Source organism: Sceloporus undulatus, chromosome 4 (genome assembly GCF_019175285.1).
Source record: "Sceloporus undulatus isolate JIND9_A2432 ecotype Alabama chromosome 4, SceUnd_v1.1, whole genome shotgun sequence".
Classification (NCBI taxonomy): Eukaryota; Metazoa; Chordata; class Lepidosauria; order Squamata; family Phrynosomatidae; genus Sceloporus; species Sceloporus undulatus.
In genome coordinates this window covers 243,704,176-243,722,269 of record NC_056525.1, presented here as the reverse complement: position 1 = coordinate 243,722,269, position 18,094 = coordinate 243,704,176, and the positions used below count along the sequence as shown (strand labels likewise).

General features: G+C 39.4%; 1 protein-coding gene across 3 annotated transcripts in view; it reads left to right on the top strand.

The window, feature by feature from the left end:
* TRAPPC9 (trafficking protein particle complex subunit 9) overlaps positions 1-18,094 on the top strand; it is a 368,614-nt gene that overhangs the window by 108,445 nt on the left and 242,075 nt on the right. The gene's annotated exons all lie outside the window — the stretch shown is intronic.

The following is an 18,094-nucleotide window of genomic DNA, read 5'->3' as shown; positions in this document are numbered from 1 at the left end:
TATGGTCATGCCTGTAATTTAGATCCTGTTATGTATCCAGGATAGTAGTATTCTGTTCAGCTTTCCATAAGTAATCTCAAAAGCTGTTGTAATAATAATGATATGCCACCCAAAATTACCTAGCCTCTATAAGAATGGGGCCACTCTGACCTTATACTGAGGATAAAGTAGGGAATTGGCAATTGCCTCATTCCCTTGAGCTCCTCTCTTCCTCCAGTATCCCTTGTCTGAAATTGCTGTTGGTGCATGGACTTCCCTTGGGTAGATGCTTTACTGATAGCAGTTGTTCCTACCATGTTAGTTCAGCTATGGCAAATAGACTTTCAGCATGGGAACAGTGGGGTGACATATTCCTAGTGCTGGGAGGATATGGGAACAGGCAGTGGATTTACTTTTTATATTTTTGATTTTCTGTAATTGTATAGGAGGCACAGTAAGATAAAAACATGAGAATGGGAGCTAATAGTAGCTTTTTAATCCTCCTGGATTTTTTTTGTGGTGGGGGGGAATACTTGGTTAGAGAATCCGGAATTACAATATATATTTGCAGTGTCGCCATCTATGTACTGTTATCCAGTAAGCCACTGAATCATACAGATATATAGAGTATTCATATACAGCTGTCCGTCCAGATTTGCTGACTTCCCATTCGCGGTCTTAAATTTCCACAGACGGGAAGCCAGGAAGGACAGAATGCTGTGTGTGCAGGAGCGTGCAGCCATTATTTTCAATGGGGGCTTGAATATTTGCAGTTTTCTGATTCACGGTGTGTGTGTGTCTGGAACGGATCCCCCGTGAATCGGGAGGGGCAACTGTACGCTCATCCCTCCACATTTGCAGCTTTGACTTTTGCAGCTTTGATTATCCATGAATTTTATTAATATGTTCTCTCTAGGAATCTAGTGCAACTCCAGTGCAACTCTATGGTCAACTTTAAGAAAAAACTGCACTGAAGGATCTAGAGATTCCTAGAGAGAACACTCTACTAGGCTGCTAGAGAGAACATGCCACTTAGCTCCTCCAGTGCAATTCTGTGGTCAATGTCTGGCAGATGTTGACCACAGAGTTGCAGTGGAAGACCTAGAGATTCCAAGAGGGTAAAAACATAGTCTTTTTGTTAGTTGCGGTTTTTTTTCACTCATGAGGGGTCCTGTGCCCCTAACCCCAGGGAATTTGGAGGGACGAGTGTGTACAGTTATTGTTGAATGTTGTGAGCTGGAAGAGATCTTTGTTAAGAAGAAGAAAAATTTATATCCTTGTTGATTCCATCAAATGATTCTTATGCACTATTGGCTGCAAAGTAATTTTTACATTTGGGAAATAGTTTTAATAAATGATTTGTTGCTGTTGCTTTTTCTGTATTTGAACAAATGAAATACAAAATATTTTGAACCATTAGTCAGAAACACACAACAATAACAAGAGTAACAAAGCAGACTAGCAACAATGATTCTAAAAAATGAAAAAAAAATCAGTTATACAAAACTAAAATACTGCGGAACCTAGTTAGTTAAAATGGCTTGAAGGCATATGATATCACTAGAAGGAGTAAGTGGTATTCATTCTTTCTACCATTAGTGTAACATGATATATCACATAGTTATCTGCTCCTGCAAAAAATAATAATAAAATTAAATAAAATTAAATAAATACTACATTGTTTGAAAGCGTATTCCCTCCGATGCCATATATCTTGCTTTTAGTATATGCTTGCCTTGTAATCTGTTTTCCTCTCTACTTCACACTGGACAGATTTTACTTTGCTTACTTATAGAAATTGCCAGATAATTTCCCCTAAAACTGCTGTTTCATGTAGGAGTTGGCAGTGTGTTTCTAGCCAAGGGCTGTGTGACACAGTAAGCCAGAGGCTGCTCATAAATATTATACTGGTATAAACTGAAAGGGAACATTGATCTCTCTGTTGTTTATGGATACTAAAATATTAGCTCATCTGAAGCCAACTAGGAGAGATAATATCTTGAAGCCCTCACTGTGTGTCAGTATGATCTATATTGTAATTCATTAAGTATATCTTTGAATATGAACCACTCCCAAGCGGTCACAAAACTGACAAAAGTGGGCATAAGTAGGCTCCTATACCAGTCCTGTCCACCATTCCAAGTAGATAAAAGACATGAGCTACAGTTAGATTAGCACAAAAGCTTTCAGCACAACCCTTTGTGTCTCAAAACTAACCCAATTGCTCCACATTCCTCAACCTTATCTCAAAGAGAGATTCCTCCTCCTGGCCCTTACTAGGTAGCTGGTTAAAATCACACTTCGACATCTCTACTGCGCATTTTAATACCTTGGAGTATCTTCCAGAATAGGGGCAGAGATGGGAATAAGTATAGAAATTAAGAACAAAGACATATCCTTTGGACTCCATCATGAGATGTGTGTACATGGAATGGGTCACTGGGTGGAGGCTTACTGGCTTTTTGGGGTACTCCTACTTGTAGCTTGTGGGGTCCAAGTATGATGGCATTGGGAAGTAGTCTTTCCCCACTCTTAATATCTGCTGAACCCATTAGTCATTTAATAAGCTTACCTTTGTGCCAAAGTCTTTGTCTCCTGAAGACCACTTTCAAATCTGTTTTAGTGTAGTGGCCCTGTCCCATGATAGCGGTCCTTCTGTCAGCCCCAGCCATCATGGTTGGTAACTTCATTGTTGCGGGATGATTAAGATTAATAGTCCATCACCATTTCTCTGGCCACCAGGTCTCTTTGCCTGGTATAGATAAATCTGCTAGTTTACTTAGCCTTGTGGATGCCAGGATTCCTTAAGAATATTTATGTAAACTGTATGAGCATCCAAAATGTGCTAGATATATATAATTCGAGAATAAAATAATGACATAGGTTATCCCTGGTCTACAAAGATGCTTTCATGGGAGCCTTTTAAAGTCTTACATCTGTTTAAAAAAGGTGAAACAGTTTGGCTATTATGTATGTAATCATGGCCCAGGAGCCTTGCAGCTAATACACTGAGGTCATTTCATGTTTTTCAGAGCTTCTACCTAAGTCAGATCAATGGAAGCAGGGTTGATGTACATAAATATGGATGTGTTTACATAATTCCCATTACATTAAAAGTCCATGTTCATGTTTTCAAAGTTTCAATATGTTATTCCTAGTATACAGTGTCAGGAGAGGTATTAATGGGAGGTGGTGTGATAACCATGAAAAAATTCTGTCTGATTGTACTGTCTGTATTTTGTTTGTCAGTAGTCGCATGTGACTAAAAAGCTGTTTGCAGTTTTTATTCAGTACAATTCTCTCTATCCAATAAAGAGGCCATCCAGAACCCTTTGCAGAGGTGACATTCTGCTATGTAAAATATGAAAAGCAGAAGAATTAACTTTCATCATTGAAACTCAGAGCACATTCTCTGGTTTTAGCTTGCTTGCTTTTAGTACAAAGAATATAATTTTAGGGCATATGAGAGAAGTGCTTTCTCTTTCTCTTTGATGAATATTAAGTGCCCTGATTGGCTCATATTTTGAACATTTGAATAGACCTGAGACAGGAAGAGAGTTTTTTTTTGTCTAATTGTTCTCTCTGATCTTTCTGGCTTCTGGTGCTAGAAATGGAGTTTACTTAAGAGTAATATCTAGTACTCCAGAATACCTTTGTGTGGCAGATGTAGCAATGCAGCATTTCCATTTTTAAAAATAGAATTGCTTTCCCCCCTTTAGGTAGTAATGACCTTTTTCATATGCCAATATTTGTACAGGTTTTCTCATTACACTTTATAATGGAAACCTCTTTTTAAATATGTTCTTAGGAGAAACCTCACAAAATTACATACTGTTGCATTTATTGTACTGCTGTTGCTTTTTAAATCCTTCAGGTATATTCAGGAAGGGAATATTTTAAAAGCACTAATTAAAAAGAAGAAAAATGAACCTAAAATATCATTGTAATTTCAGCTCAGTATAGATCCATCTAGAACTGCACATGAACCAAATATTTCCTTACATTACAGTTATGAGGTTGTCTTTGTCTGTGCAGTCAACATTGCATTCAGGTACGGTAGTACATATGGGAAACAATACATCCCACGTATTTCAAAGATGATCTCTTTCTATATTAGCCCTCCATCCCAACCTCTATCATATTTTCTTAATGCATGAGATAGGGTGAAAAGAAGAGCTTTTAGAGAATATCCTAATACTCTTGATTAATTTCAGCAGTATTATGGCTGTTCTGCTTAGGTCTTGTGTTAAAAGCTGAGGAGGATGTATATTTCTGGCACCAATTTCATAAGCTGGATTGTGTCCAGAGGAAGCTGAGAATGATGTTGAGGGTTCTAGAGAACAAATTCTATGAAGAAAAATGGAAGACATTGGTTATCTTTACTCTAGAGAATGGATGATGAAGAGCTGATAGGATAGCCATTGTCAGTTGAAAAGGTGTCACATAGATGCAGACCAATTTTTTCTCCTCTCTTCCTTCACATGGTAGGGCCTGAAAGAGCAGATATATTGTAGCTGCCCTGAATCTCATTTTGGGCAAAAGGCAAGATATAAATCCAATATTTTTTTTTTTAAAAGAACAGGTTTCACTACTGGTTTGGAATGGGACAGCCAAGTTGACGGACAGAGTTTCCAGCAAGAATGATGCAGCAAAGTAGAGCTTCACTCAACTCCCAAAGCTATCCCCTTTGTCTTATAGGAAGCGAGGTTGTCGCATGGTTTTTATACAGATTGTTGCTACAGTGATTGCATTTTACTTCATTTTATCTGTGAAAGAGATGCATTCTTCAGGTAGGCAGGGAAAATAAGCGCTGTTTGTAAGCTGAAAGTTAATTTTGGTGTGGGGAGACTATCTGATTTCCAGTATAGCATATGAAGTAGCAACAGTCTTTTCTAATGGTCCTTAACCTGGTTGTTAGAATTAACTGTAAACAGAGACTCTGTGCCTCAGGAGTTTTCCATCCATACTAAAACATCTAGTTTTCTTATTTGGTTAGCTCCTTTGGCAGCAGCTAGAGAAGATCTTGGGAACTGTTAATCTGAGAAACCATACAGAGTTGAGGCTTAATCACACACCAAAAAAATCCGAGTCCCAGAGCTCTGGGCAGAGGAAATAAATAGCAGCTCTGGAAGCAAAGAGTACAGACGGATTGTTCTTCACCAGAAGTGGACCTGTCAAGTACAGTGCTACATGAGCAATCTGAGGTGGTTGTGGTTATCTCAGTGGAAGAAAGAGGAAGAAAGAAATATTCTCACCCCTTCTCCCTTGCTATCACCTCATTGACCTCCTGCATTGCCACTTAAAGTGATGGTAGCAGAATCCCTGGCCCCTGAACCATTGGCTACTGCTCCATGGAGAGTTTCCAGGAAAGAAAGACACAATTGTACCAAATTGGACTACATGTAGCACTGATAATAGCTGGCACATTGGTGGTGGGGGGAGGGGGTGGAATGTGCCAGTCTGCCACATTTTGGTAGCCTAAAAAGCAGTGATCTGCCTGGTCCAGATAAAGTTATTAGTGCAGGCAAACAAAAATGTGGTATGCCCATGATCCAAGTACAGGTGTACCTCAGTTAACAATACCACTGGCAAAGAAGCTTCTTTCCCTAAAGTCTTTTTACACGAGCTTAGACTTCTCGTTCTTGTCTTCTGTCTAGCTAGAGGGCTTTTTGATGGCAAAGGAGAACTGGAGAAAGACAGACTTTCAGTGGAGATTGTGGCACTGTTTGTAGTAAACAGTACAGTTAAATGTGAAGTCGAAGGCTTTCACGGCCATCATCCATAGTTTTTTGTGGGTTTTTTGGGCTACGTGGCCGTGTTCTAGAAGAGTTTATTTCTGATGTTTCACCGGGAAAAACAACTGCAACAGGAAAGAAGAAACCCTTAAAGTGAACAAAGTTTGGCTACCAGTCTTTAAAAAAAAACATCAAAATTAAGACCCAGCAAAATGCAAATGAAAACCACACAGGATCAGAGATTTTCCCAGCAGACAATTGATCTCTAAACAGACACATTCCTCTTTGCATATCCTCCCACCTTGAAGCCTTGCCATTCAACAACAGAACAATACATAGATTAACATAAATCACTCTTCCCAGTGTATATATATACCCCACTCTCTTCCATACCAACATTCTCTGAAGATGCCAGCCACAAATGCCAGCTAAACATCAGGAATAAACTCTTCCAGAACACGGCCACATAGCATGAAAAACCCACAAAAAACTATAGTGCAGTTAAAGCTTGACCTGAGAAAGAATGAGATCTGCTCTACATGATCCTACTGCAGCTGTGTGTGCCTACATGCAACAGGGAAGGTTGTATGTAATATTTTAAAAAGCATATTTAAAAGGCGTATTAAAATAGGATAGCTCTTTGTTTTACCACCAAAATGTAATCATAAAAAAGTAGAGGCTGTTGAAAGAAAAAAAAATTATCCTGCATTTTGGAAGAAGTTTTCAAATGGTCTCTAGAAGATTCAAAATGGTTTTGTTTACTTATGGAAGGCTTACCTGATCTGGTTGTTTAATTTCACATGTACATAATGTTAGTTTTGAATAAAATGTTTGTTAAAAAACATGGAATTGCTCTGTGTTTGAGAGCCTGTCCCTGTTCTTTCCATGGCTCTGGAGAGACAGCTATGGGTGAGGAAGGACCCATGAGGGGGAGCAGAAGAGCCGGCATGCGGCCGTTCCTCCTGTCCCTCCGGAGATAGCTGAAGGCTGGGAAAGATCTCTAAGGAGCAGCAACTGGCATGTGACAGTCACTCACTCCTCCTCCTCCCACCCTTTTTTTGGCCTCTAGCTGTCTTGAAGAGGCAGCTGAAGGCTGGGAGAGGACTAGGAGGAGGAGCCAAAGGCACGTGCCTCCGGCTCCTTCTGCCCACCACCATTTTGTGAGATAGCTGGAGGCCAGAAAAAGGCAGGGAGGAGTAGGAACAGGCACTCCTTGTCCCTGGCCCATGCCTGGCAAAATGGCATTGTGTGCCACCCATGGCACACATGCCATGTTTTCGCCATCATGGATATAGGGCTTGGCATTTACCTTTTCTCTTTTTTTACATTTAGAAACTATTATACATTAATTGGAACAGTACTTAAAACAGCTTCAACAGTTTCCAGTACCAATGTGTGGGTGGGGGGGGGGGGGGGGGGGGTGCCTGAACAACTTAAATTGATAGTCTACATAGTCTTGCTCAGATAGTATCTGAAGCTAACATGTAGAATATGTAGGAAGAAGATTGTTGTGAGTTTTTGGTTGGCCTAAAATAAATGTTACCACAATTATGGCTGTGAAATTTCTTCTGTGGTGATTAGAGCACTCTTTGATTTATATGAGTAGAACAAACCTGTTAACTGTTAGAATGTAAGAAAGCTTTTATGAAGTCCACTTATTGGGGAGTATTCTGAAAATAACAGCTTAGTGGAAACACAGAAAAACTGCACTAGCTGAAAGTGAACTTGAAACTCTAGCTTACATGTTCTGTTTATTTCTGATTACCTTTATTGCTTTTATTTCTTCTCTCATGCCCTGTACTTTGAGGTATGTCACCGGTACCTCAATGAATGAAGTAAATGTGTTCCTGTGCATTATCTTTAACCGAAAATTTGGTACCAGGAGCAGAAAAAAAGGAAAGAATAGTGATAGATTCTGACACTAGCAAAAAACCAAAAACAGTTTAAGATGTTTCAGCAAAGATTTTGTTCAAAACTAGCAATAAGCATGTGTGAAATGAAACGATCGGGTCAGGCAAGCGTTGCATAAGTAAATACAAACTTTTTTCATTTCTACAGATCACTTGAAGACTTCCTGAATGTGTTCAGGGATTAATGTTTCTTTCACCAGACTCCACCCTTATGATTTCTATTTTAGTGGCCAGTCTTACTGATCTACACTTTTTTGATATGCTGCTGCCCCCTTTGTCTCTGTTTTTTGTTCCTCGCATGCTTGGTAAGGGATTATGGAAGCAGCTGCTTTTTCCCTTGGCAGCTGTAAATGGTTCTGGCAGATATGGGTAGAGTAGGCTCGTCCTCTTTCCTAGCTCTCTCAGATGCACATGGATGCACAGAAGCCCCTGTGGTGCAGCACTGCATCCATTCACAGCCACAAGATTGTGAGTTCGATCCTAGACAGGGCTCCAGGGTCCACTGAGTCATGCATCCTTCTGTAAGTTGCTAAAATGAGTATCCAGCTTGTTGGAAGCAATTGGCTTACACATTGTAAACTGCTTAGGGAGTGCTTTAGTGCACTTATAAGTGGTATAGAAATGTACATGCTATTGTTATTGGGGATAGTTGGTGAGACAAGCTTACCCGCTCCCCCCCTTTTGTCTTTGTTTTCTGTTCCTTGCATGGTTGGTAAGGGATTATGGAGGCAGCTGTTCTTTCCCTTGCCTGCTGTAAGCGGTTCTAGGAGATATGGGTAGGGTAGGCTTGTCCTCTTTCCTAGATCCCTCAGATGCACATGGAGTAAATAATGCTTCTGGAGTACTGTTTACTTGTAGACATGCCTCTGCAACCTGATAATAAAAGTCTGTGTTTTTCCTCCACATGCCCTTTCATTGCCTTCAGCATTAAATATGGTTCCTAGCTTCAGCATTGTTTCAGTGGCGCTGCTGCTGCTTATAAAAAACTTCCAGCAAGACAGCAGATGAGAAGGACAAGTAATGTGTAGAGCAGAAAAAGAGGTGCTTAGGAGGCTTCATACCTGGCAGCCATATCTCTTGTGCTGGCACCACTAGGAAGCTTTTCTCTTCCACGAGGGAGAAGTGGGCATGCATGTGCATCTGTGAAGGAGCGTACTTGTAGTCATGTGTATCCAGAAGCCTTTGGTAAAAAGCAGCATCACTAGTAGAGGTAAGCTTGTGCTTGATTTATGCACTGTGTTTTGTTAAGCCAATTGTTTCTATATTCTTGTCAGTACTGCTAACCAAGCTCATGCTTGCTGTTACCTAGTGAGTATAGGTTTAAATAAATGATGTTGCAAGAGGCCCAATGTCTTTAAATTATTTTTTATCCCAAAATTGTGTCTTCACTTAACCAAATACCATGGATTGTTTCCTGTTAAATCCTTGTTTAGTATTAATCAAAGAGTTTAGGAAACTCATGGTAGAATATCCCATGTTATGATGAAACAGAAATACTGGGCAACATTCACAGGGCCAACTATGTAGGATAATATTTACTTGCTCTCCTTTAAATACCAAGCTCTTTCCTGCTCAGTTTAATTCCGCCTAGGATGGGAGACTTAAAGATTTATAAAACTCAAGTAACTGTTTGTAGGAAACAGACTGGATTGTCTGTTTTGTTTATTGCATTAAAAAGAGCATTTGGACAGTTAGAAAACCTGGAAGCGTAAGGTTGTGCTATCTGTTGGAAATCTGGTAAGAATTGTATAATCTGTCACTGGACATCAGAGAGATCAAGTAGATGGTATTGGGTTGTTGTTTCCTTGAGGGAAATTTATAACTCAACACTGTGGTGGGCACAGCTTGCCAGGTCATCTGTATTCTTTTCAAATGACTTATTCTCCCTTCTGCATAACTAGAGATTTTCTTTTTCATTTTCTCCAAATTGAAATGTATGTCAGACACCAGAGCAAGTGGGAGGATGATATTAATTTATCATTTCCAGCAGTAAGATCAACCCCTTTGGCATCAATATGTCTTTGTACCTCATGAAAAAGTATTAGCTGATGGCTATGCAGAGATGATGGGATCATGGAAAATTTTGACAGATATTTGACCTTTATAGTGGTTATACCTTCCTAAAAATAATGAACTCTGCTAAGCTAAATAGTTTTGGCTGTCCCTTATAGGCTGTTTAAAGCTAGAATACATCTGTATTCTGTTCTCTGGGAATGGCAGGTATTGCCTGCTCAGTAAGGGCCTTTGTTTTCTTTAACTTGCCTGCCTAAACATGACAAGGAATATGCTCTATTTCCAGGTTAGAGGACTGCAACTTACTGAGCAAACAAATATATTACCAATGAAAGTGGTTTTAAAAAATAAGTAAATCCACTGTTGTGGACATGTTTATCAGTTTTTTTTACTGACATCAGTAAAAGAATTGTAGAATAATAAACATATAAATGGAAACATAATCCAGGCAAGGCAGAGGTGCTGCTGGTCTGGTCGTGAGGTTTCAGCCTTCAGCCTGGAAACCCAGGTTTCTCTAGTGGTCAGGCATGGTTTTTGTACACCTAAAACTAGTGCAACAACTTTGCCCCTATACTGAATGCATTCTCCCATGGGACTACATTTGAAGAATATTTGGAAGTATCAGCTGATACAAGAGATGACAGAAAACAAAGCTGATGGAAGAAAATCCACTCATTGAAATGTTGCTGGGGATGACTTTGCAATACCAGTGGCTGCTAAAAAGACAAATAAATGGGGCTTAGAGCAAACATGCTTGAACTCTTTAAGTTCTTTATGGTTTTTAATGTGATTGTTGTTTACATTAGTTTTAGTTTAGTTAGCTTTATTGTTTTATGCAATTTTTCCACACATATGCTTTTTATCCTTTAAACTGTAGTTTTTAAATTGCTTTAACTTTGTGAATAGTTTAATTTTCAGGTTGATCCTTGCATGTTTTAATTGTATTGTACCTATTTTAAATGGAAAACACTTCGTGTCCCAATTTTGGCGCAGGCTAGGTAGAAATAAAGTTCATCCTTGTTTTCCTTTTCATACTCCTTTAAAATGCCTATTCGCTTCCGAGCTCAATACAAGGTGTTGGTTTTGACATAAAGCCCTAAAGGGCTGGGCCCAGGGTACTTGGAGGACCGCCTCTCCCCATAATCCGCCTCGCACACTCAGAACTACTGGGACTAAACGTTGGAGGTCCCTAGGTCCAATCATGTGCGACCTCACAGAGGGCTTTTACTACTGCTGCCCCTCCCTCTGGAATAAGCTCCTGCAGAGCTTCGCTCCGCCGCCTCATTAGCTGTTTTTAAAAAACAGTCAAAAACATACCTATTCCGGCTGGCCTTCCCACCTTAATTTGTTTATTTATTCTCCTGCCCCCTTTCCCTCTCTTTCTCTTTGACCCTGGATTGATGTTTATTTTTTATTTATTTTTTTTTTGCCCCTGCCATGTGCTTTTATTTTACTGTTTTCCTGTTCCTGTTTTGTAGTATTTTTTTAACTGATTATTGGATTTTAACCTTGTCTTGTAATGTTTTTAAAATTTTTGTACGCCGCCCTGATCATATCCATGGAAGGGCGGGATATAAATAAAATTATTATTATTATTATTATTATATTATTAAAATAAAGCTGCTGTTGTTGTTATTTTTAAAAGGAGGTGGCTTAATGTAAAAAGGTGAAATTGGAAATGACAGAAAAAGAAATGTAGAATTAAAAGAAATAAGCCTGAGAGTTTGGAGAGGAGAGGCTGGAAGCCATGCACTGCCCACCTGGCTGGTGTTTTTTCTTCTAATATACGGTATGTAAGAATAAATAGTTGACATGTTCTTCATTGTGACCAGTCAGTATCTGGTGCTTTTATGACCTCCTTTTTACCAATATGGGATTCATATTGGTTTAAGAGTATGGTTAAGAGTATGGATGGTGAACTTGTCACTTTAGATTTTAGGGTCTTAATCTGAGAATTTTCTGTATAGTTTATGTTCAAAATTTTAGATTTTAGCCTGTGAAAGAATTTGAGCAATCATGGTTGGAGTAATAATTGGACATATGAATGAACACCTTTGCATAAACTAGCAAACATACAAGGAAGTTAATATGGCTTTCTGTTTTATATGAAACGATTGCTAATGATTTCAGGGAGAAAAAGCCAAAATACTGAAGTGTGGTCTGAAAATTAATATCTCATTTTGTTCCAAATATATTTTTTTTCTGTGCAAATGAAAGAGAAACTGTTCCAGGTAGGAAGGAGCACGGGAGATGCCAAGATAGAGTCACTCGATGAGGTTAGAGTTTTTAGAGGATCAGTCTAGTGGATTTTATTTTAATACATAGAAACAGGCGTTAAAGTTTGATTACAAGTTAGGCTTTGCATTGCGCTAAGTGGGCAGATTTTCCAAATGTATCTAAAATAAATGCAAAATCTATAATAATGTAGTATGATAGATCTTTGTAGATCTACCTTTCATCCACAACACAAAAATCTGACATAGATGGGTGTGAAATAATGAAAAATGTTGAGCATTCTTGTAGTTCATCCCCCTTTTGAGTAGAAGGAATGGAAAAGTAAAAAATCTTTAAATAGGTGACAGCGGCAACAGCATCTGGTTTTCTTTTTCTGACAGATAGCACACTTCTCATTAATAGAGCTGGAAATTGTCTTTAGTTGCATAGTAACTATCTCAGTTTTTACACATAAAATTTATCTGAGAAAGGTGCTTGTGGCAAATGCTGCTAATTGGGAGGTTATTCCCCAACGTGTTATATTTTTAAACCGTGTTAACAAAACCTTGTTTGTTAAATGTAACAGAGTGGCAGCTCAGATACAAATAAAAGGCTTTGTTGCTATCAACAAATTTCCAATTTAATATTTTATTTTACTTTTTCTTTTTGTCGTATGCGTCCCCCCCTCACAGATTTTAAGATGGAACCAGTGCTGAAAGTGAGCAGCACACCCAATGGTGAATGACTGTGTGCATATATAATAATAATAAAAATAAATATAAAATAATTTTATTATATACCACTTTCAACAGACAATTATACAAGTAATAATGCAGTTTGATACAGTTTAACTGTCAGGGCTCCATCCTACAGAGCTAGAATTTGTAGTTTGGTGAGGCACTGGCATGCTTGGCAGGGAAGCCAAAGACCTTGTAGAATGACAAATCACAGGATTCTGAGGATGAAGCTGCAGCAGCGTATAATGTGGTATCAAACTGCATCATTTCTACAATGTTTATATTCCACTTGTCCCTCCATATTCACTAGGGTTAGAGGCACAAGATCCCCGTGAAATGGGAAAACGGCAAATAACAAAAAAACCATGTTTTTACCTGAGAGGACACCTCTCTAGGAAGCCTAGGTCCTCCAATGCAGCCTGTGGTCAATGTCAACGAAACTGACCATAGAATGCACTGGAGGAGCTACAGATGTCTAGTGGAGTGTTCCTTTAGAATTCTCCGTCTTTAAGTGCCACTTTAGTTAAAGTTGACCATGGAGTTGCACGGGAGGACCTAGATATTCCTGGAGAGAACGTATTAAAAATCCGAAATATCAAAGCCGCAAATATGGAGGGATGAATGTATATAGTTTAAAGTGAGACATATCCCAATTACATGTAATTGGTGGGTGGGTGACACCACTTTCTTACAGCATCCTAGGATTTCTAGTTTATCAATCCCAGACTTCCATAGGACTGAGCTGTAGCACTTAAAGTGGAGTCAAACTTCAATTCTACATGTAGATGCACCCCAGGTTCATATACTTTGTTTAAGTGAGGCATGTCCCAATTACATGCTAATGGTGTGTGTCATGTATTGTTGTGTATGCCTTCAAGGAGTTTTTTGACTTATGGCAACAGGACAACACCTATCATAGGGTTTTCTTGCCAAGTTTATTAAAAATAGGTTTGCCACTGCTTTTCCCGAGAGCTGAGAGAAGTGAGTTGCCAAGATAACCCAGTGGGTTTGATGCGGACCTGGGAAGTGAACCGTGGGTCTCTCTAGAGCCATAGTCCAGCGCTCAAACTACTACACCACACGGGTTCATGTGCATATTACATCAAGAGGAGATACCCTTAATCTGCCTTATCCTCATTACTGTGCCAATCCTGAATGGAGATATTGTTTGTGGTGTGTGGTATGTTGCGGGTGAGGGCAAACAAGCTGATATTTAATCTGTACAAAGTATCTGTGTTCAAATTGTCTTGAGTGAGGGGTGGCATCCTATTTTAAATGGGTAGTACTCCCCCAAAGGACCAGACAGTGGGCCCTTGGTACCACTGAGGTTTGGTTGCAGGAACTCTTGTGGATTCCAAAATTCATGGATGCTCAAGTCCCACGAGATATAATAGGTGTAGTAAACATGTCCCTGATGTCATGGCCAGCCAAGATCAGCTCTCGGAGGATGAGGAGAGGGATGAGCCTCCTCCAGAGCAAGAGCTGATTGAGACTACACCAGATGGCAATCTGCTCTGCCAGGTCCCAGCTGTGCTCTCCCAGCCCCAAGGAGGAGGCCCAACCAGGTCCTAGTGCTAGAGAGGGGCCTCCTATGGTGCAACTGCCTAGTGGTGACTCTGGGAAGGAAGCTTGCCTGGAGGTGCCACGTTCAGGAGAGAAGGGCTGAGAGTGCTTGCAGGCGCAGATCCAAGAGGATTGCAGAGAAGCACAGCAATCAGCCAACCAGCCTCAGGTGGCACAGGGAGAGTTCCGAAAGCCAAGCCGAAGTCAGGATACTGGGGAGTCAGAGTGTTCAAAGCAGCCAGAAGATAACAAGGGTCCGGTCCAAGGTCAAAGCAACAAGGAATCAAGATATGAGAAGCCAGTGCTAGCAGCAATCACACCCAGGGATCATGCAATAAACTGTGGCAAACAGTGACGGTCTCTCAACAGTTTAAGTAGGGGAAACTCTCCCCCGTGCCACCTGAGGCTGGTTGGCTGATTGCCTCTCTGCAATCCTCTTGGATCTGCGCCTGCAAGCACTCTCAGACCTTCTCTCTTTGAACGTAGGCACCTCCAGGCAAGCTTCCTCCCCAAAGTCACCACTAGGCTGTTGTACCATAGGAGGCCCCTCTCTAGCACTAGGACCTGGTTGGGCCTCCTCCTCTGGGGCTGAGAGAGCACAGCTGGGACCTGGCAGAGCAGGATTGCCACCTGGTGTAGCCTCAATCAGCTCTTGCTCTGCAGGAGGCTCATCCTCCTCCTCATCCTCTGAGAGCTGATCTTGGCTGGCCATTACACCTTATATAAAACAGCAAAATCAAGGTTTGCTTTTTGGAATTTTTGGTGAATATATTTGAATCGTGGTTGGTTGAATCTGTGGATGCAGAATCTGTGGGTAAGGAGGACTGACTACACATTTTAGCATTTTTTGGCACAGTCTGACTTCCATGAAATATCAGGTGAGTTAAAATCCCCCACCACTATTCTGTGTCTCCTTTCTGAATGTACAATCCTCTGTTCCAGGAAGGCATCATCCTGGTTCTCAGTCTGGCTTGGGGATCTGTAGTACATCTCCATAATGATATCTTTGTTGTTTCTGTAGCCTTTAATTTTTATCCTGATGCTCCCAACATGGCTTTCAGGATTTAAGACTTGGATCTCTTTACAGGTGTAAATACCCATGATGTACAATGCTACGCCTTCTCTCTGTTTGGCCTATTTCTCTGAATGTAATGTAATTCTGTCTTTTCCCAACTGGCTACATTTCTACACTCAGGGAACATTTTTCTTATTAAATAACAAAGGTAAATCATACATGTCAATCATATATACAGGTTCTGAATTGCAGTCCAATAAAAAGAGAGAGAGGGAGAACAAGGAAAGACCAATCAGATTATTCATCCTTTTAACATGTTTCCTGTATATATGGAAAATCAATCAGTATATCAGCTTTCCAAAAGTAAGGAAGTATATCTGAATGATTTCTTCTCCTATGTATTATAACATTTAAAATATCTGATACAAATATTTACAGTTTATGGAAGTAAACAATTATTATATTTTTAATCCAAAAGAACCCTGAGGATGAGCAATTTTAAGATGTGTTAAAATGAAGTGTATAACGATCTTCCCCAAGGGATCAAAAATATGATTTACCACAGTAACAAGATATTAATATTGGCATATTTAGTTAATTAAGGTTTATACACCATATATATCAAAAAACATTACAATTAGTTGCAAAATGTACTAGTTAAAGGCAAGAACCTGAAAGATGTAACCCAAACATATTTGTTTCTTACATCTTTTAATGGTCTAAATCAAATGTTAGTCCCTACAACAACTGACCCACTGAATCAATGGAAACTGGATTAAGTCAACACATAAGTAAATTCTACTAATTCTGTGCATTACCTCTAGGTGGAGACTAATAACTGGATTTAGGCCTTGGACACACTTAGAGGACCATATTAATCCTACCTCAAGTTACTCCACCAATACAAAATTTAAGATAGCCCACATTCAGCTTTTATCCCTACCTCTATTCTTAGGATATGAACAAAGAAGTAAGCTTTGAAAACACACACAAGGAAGAGTCTGACATTTAATTTGGATCCATAAGTCTTAAATGGTTTCTGAATTGCCTTCTTAAACTGCTAGCTAATTTTCTTACTGTAAAGCTATGCAAATATTTAAAGTTTTGATTAATATAGTGCACCTAACTATATAAGCATCACAGTCTTATGGCAGTGTTGTTTCTTTACGTATCTCTGTGTGCTACCAGGCATCCTCCTTGCCAAAGTGGCAAGAGGACTTTCCCCAGTGATTTGTAGTTGCCTGGAGATAAATACCACCTGAATGAGACAGGTGTGGGGAAATAATCTGCAGTTAGCGCTTTAAATTATTTTATGAGCCATTTGAATTAGAGATTGATTGATTGAGTAGAGACCCTATCAGTAGCCAAAAGGAAAGAGAAACTTCAAAGGGTGACAGCTGAAACAGTTCAAGCAGTTAAGGACAGAACAGAAGCCAAAGTAAAAGGTGACAGAAATAAAGTCAAACCCCTGAATTCAATGACTTGTGTGCAGAGACAAGGAGTAGTACCGTATCAATCAATGCAGAGAAACAGAAGATGACAAGAACAAAAAAGGAAGAAGAAAAGACCTCTCACACAAGATCCAAGAAATTAAAGAGAAATTTAAACCAAGAGTGGGGAGCAACTCTACCACCAACAAGATGGAAAGAATACATAGAGGAACTATTTGAAAGAGAACATCCATTCAGACACAAACCATACAAAGACAAACCTCCAATTGAAAAAGTGAAGTGGAAGTTGCATTCAGAGCACTTGGGAGAAATAAATCACCAGGAATAGATGGCATACCAGCTGCTTCATTCTATAGAGACAGAATCTATTCCAGTTCTAACTAAAATCTGTCAACAAATATGGAAAACAAAACAATGGCCCACAGATTGGAAATGCTCAGTATACATGCTAAATTGACCAATAAATGGGTCCCAGAATAAATCAATCCTGAACTCTCCCTAGAAGCCATGACGACTAAACTGAGGTTGACATATTCTGGTCATATCAAAGGTCATCATAAACTTTTCATCTTGTTTGTCCAAAGTAGAGTGTAGAGGGGTATTGTTGGCATGAGACGGCATATAAAATATCCTTTTCCTCCATTATGATATATGCCATCTTATACCAGCAATGCCCTCTACACTGCATTGGACAGTCTCTACACAAGAGAAGAAATGGATAAAAATTTGACATTACAAATGGCAATACCCAAAAACCCATTTCATAACATTTCAGTTTTCCTGGACAGTCCTAACAAGGAATATTATTTCTTAATAAGGAAATTGCAGTGGAAGACTATAAAGAGAAACAGTTGAAATAAATTATATTCACAAATTCCAACCCATTAGCAGAGGCATGTGGCTTCATGGTGTACTATTATTAATACATTGCTGTGCATATAGCAAAAGGAATCCCCTCAGAGAGAGTGTTGAATCCAGGGAAGCTGATATTTGGTAAGCAGATTTTTTGCTTTCTCACATCCATACTAACTGACCACTGTAAAGATCTGAAACACCTATTTCACCTTACCCAACCCTTTGAAAATGTAGAGCAAAGGACATGATTTACATCATTCTGGATCCTATCCCACTTCCACAACTGTATATAATGCTTTGTAACTCAAGGCTTTAATTTCACGTTGTACTACATCCGAAGAAGTAGGTTTATACCCACAAAAAGCTCATTCTAAAATAAAAACCAGTTTCACTTAAGAATATTGCCACATTCCTTCCCCCCTCCCTGTCCATCTTTTTAAAATAAAGTTAGTAGAAATGCTACTACTGGGAGAAGTTTAGCACTCCACCAGATGCAGTCTCATTTTCCTCTCATCTCTGGATGCTGCCCTTTCACTTTGACAGAGGTCATAACTAACACCTTAAAAACGTCACTCTGGAAATAAAGGTTAGAAATAAATTCAGATACATGTATAGAACTAAG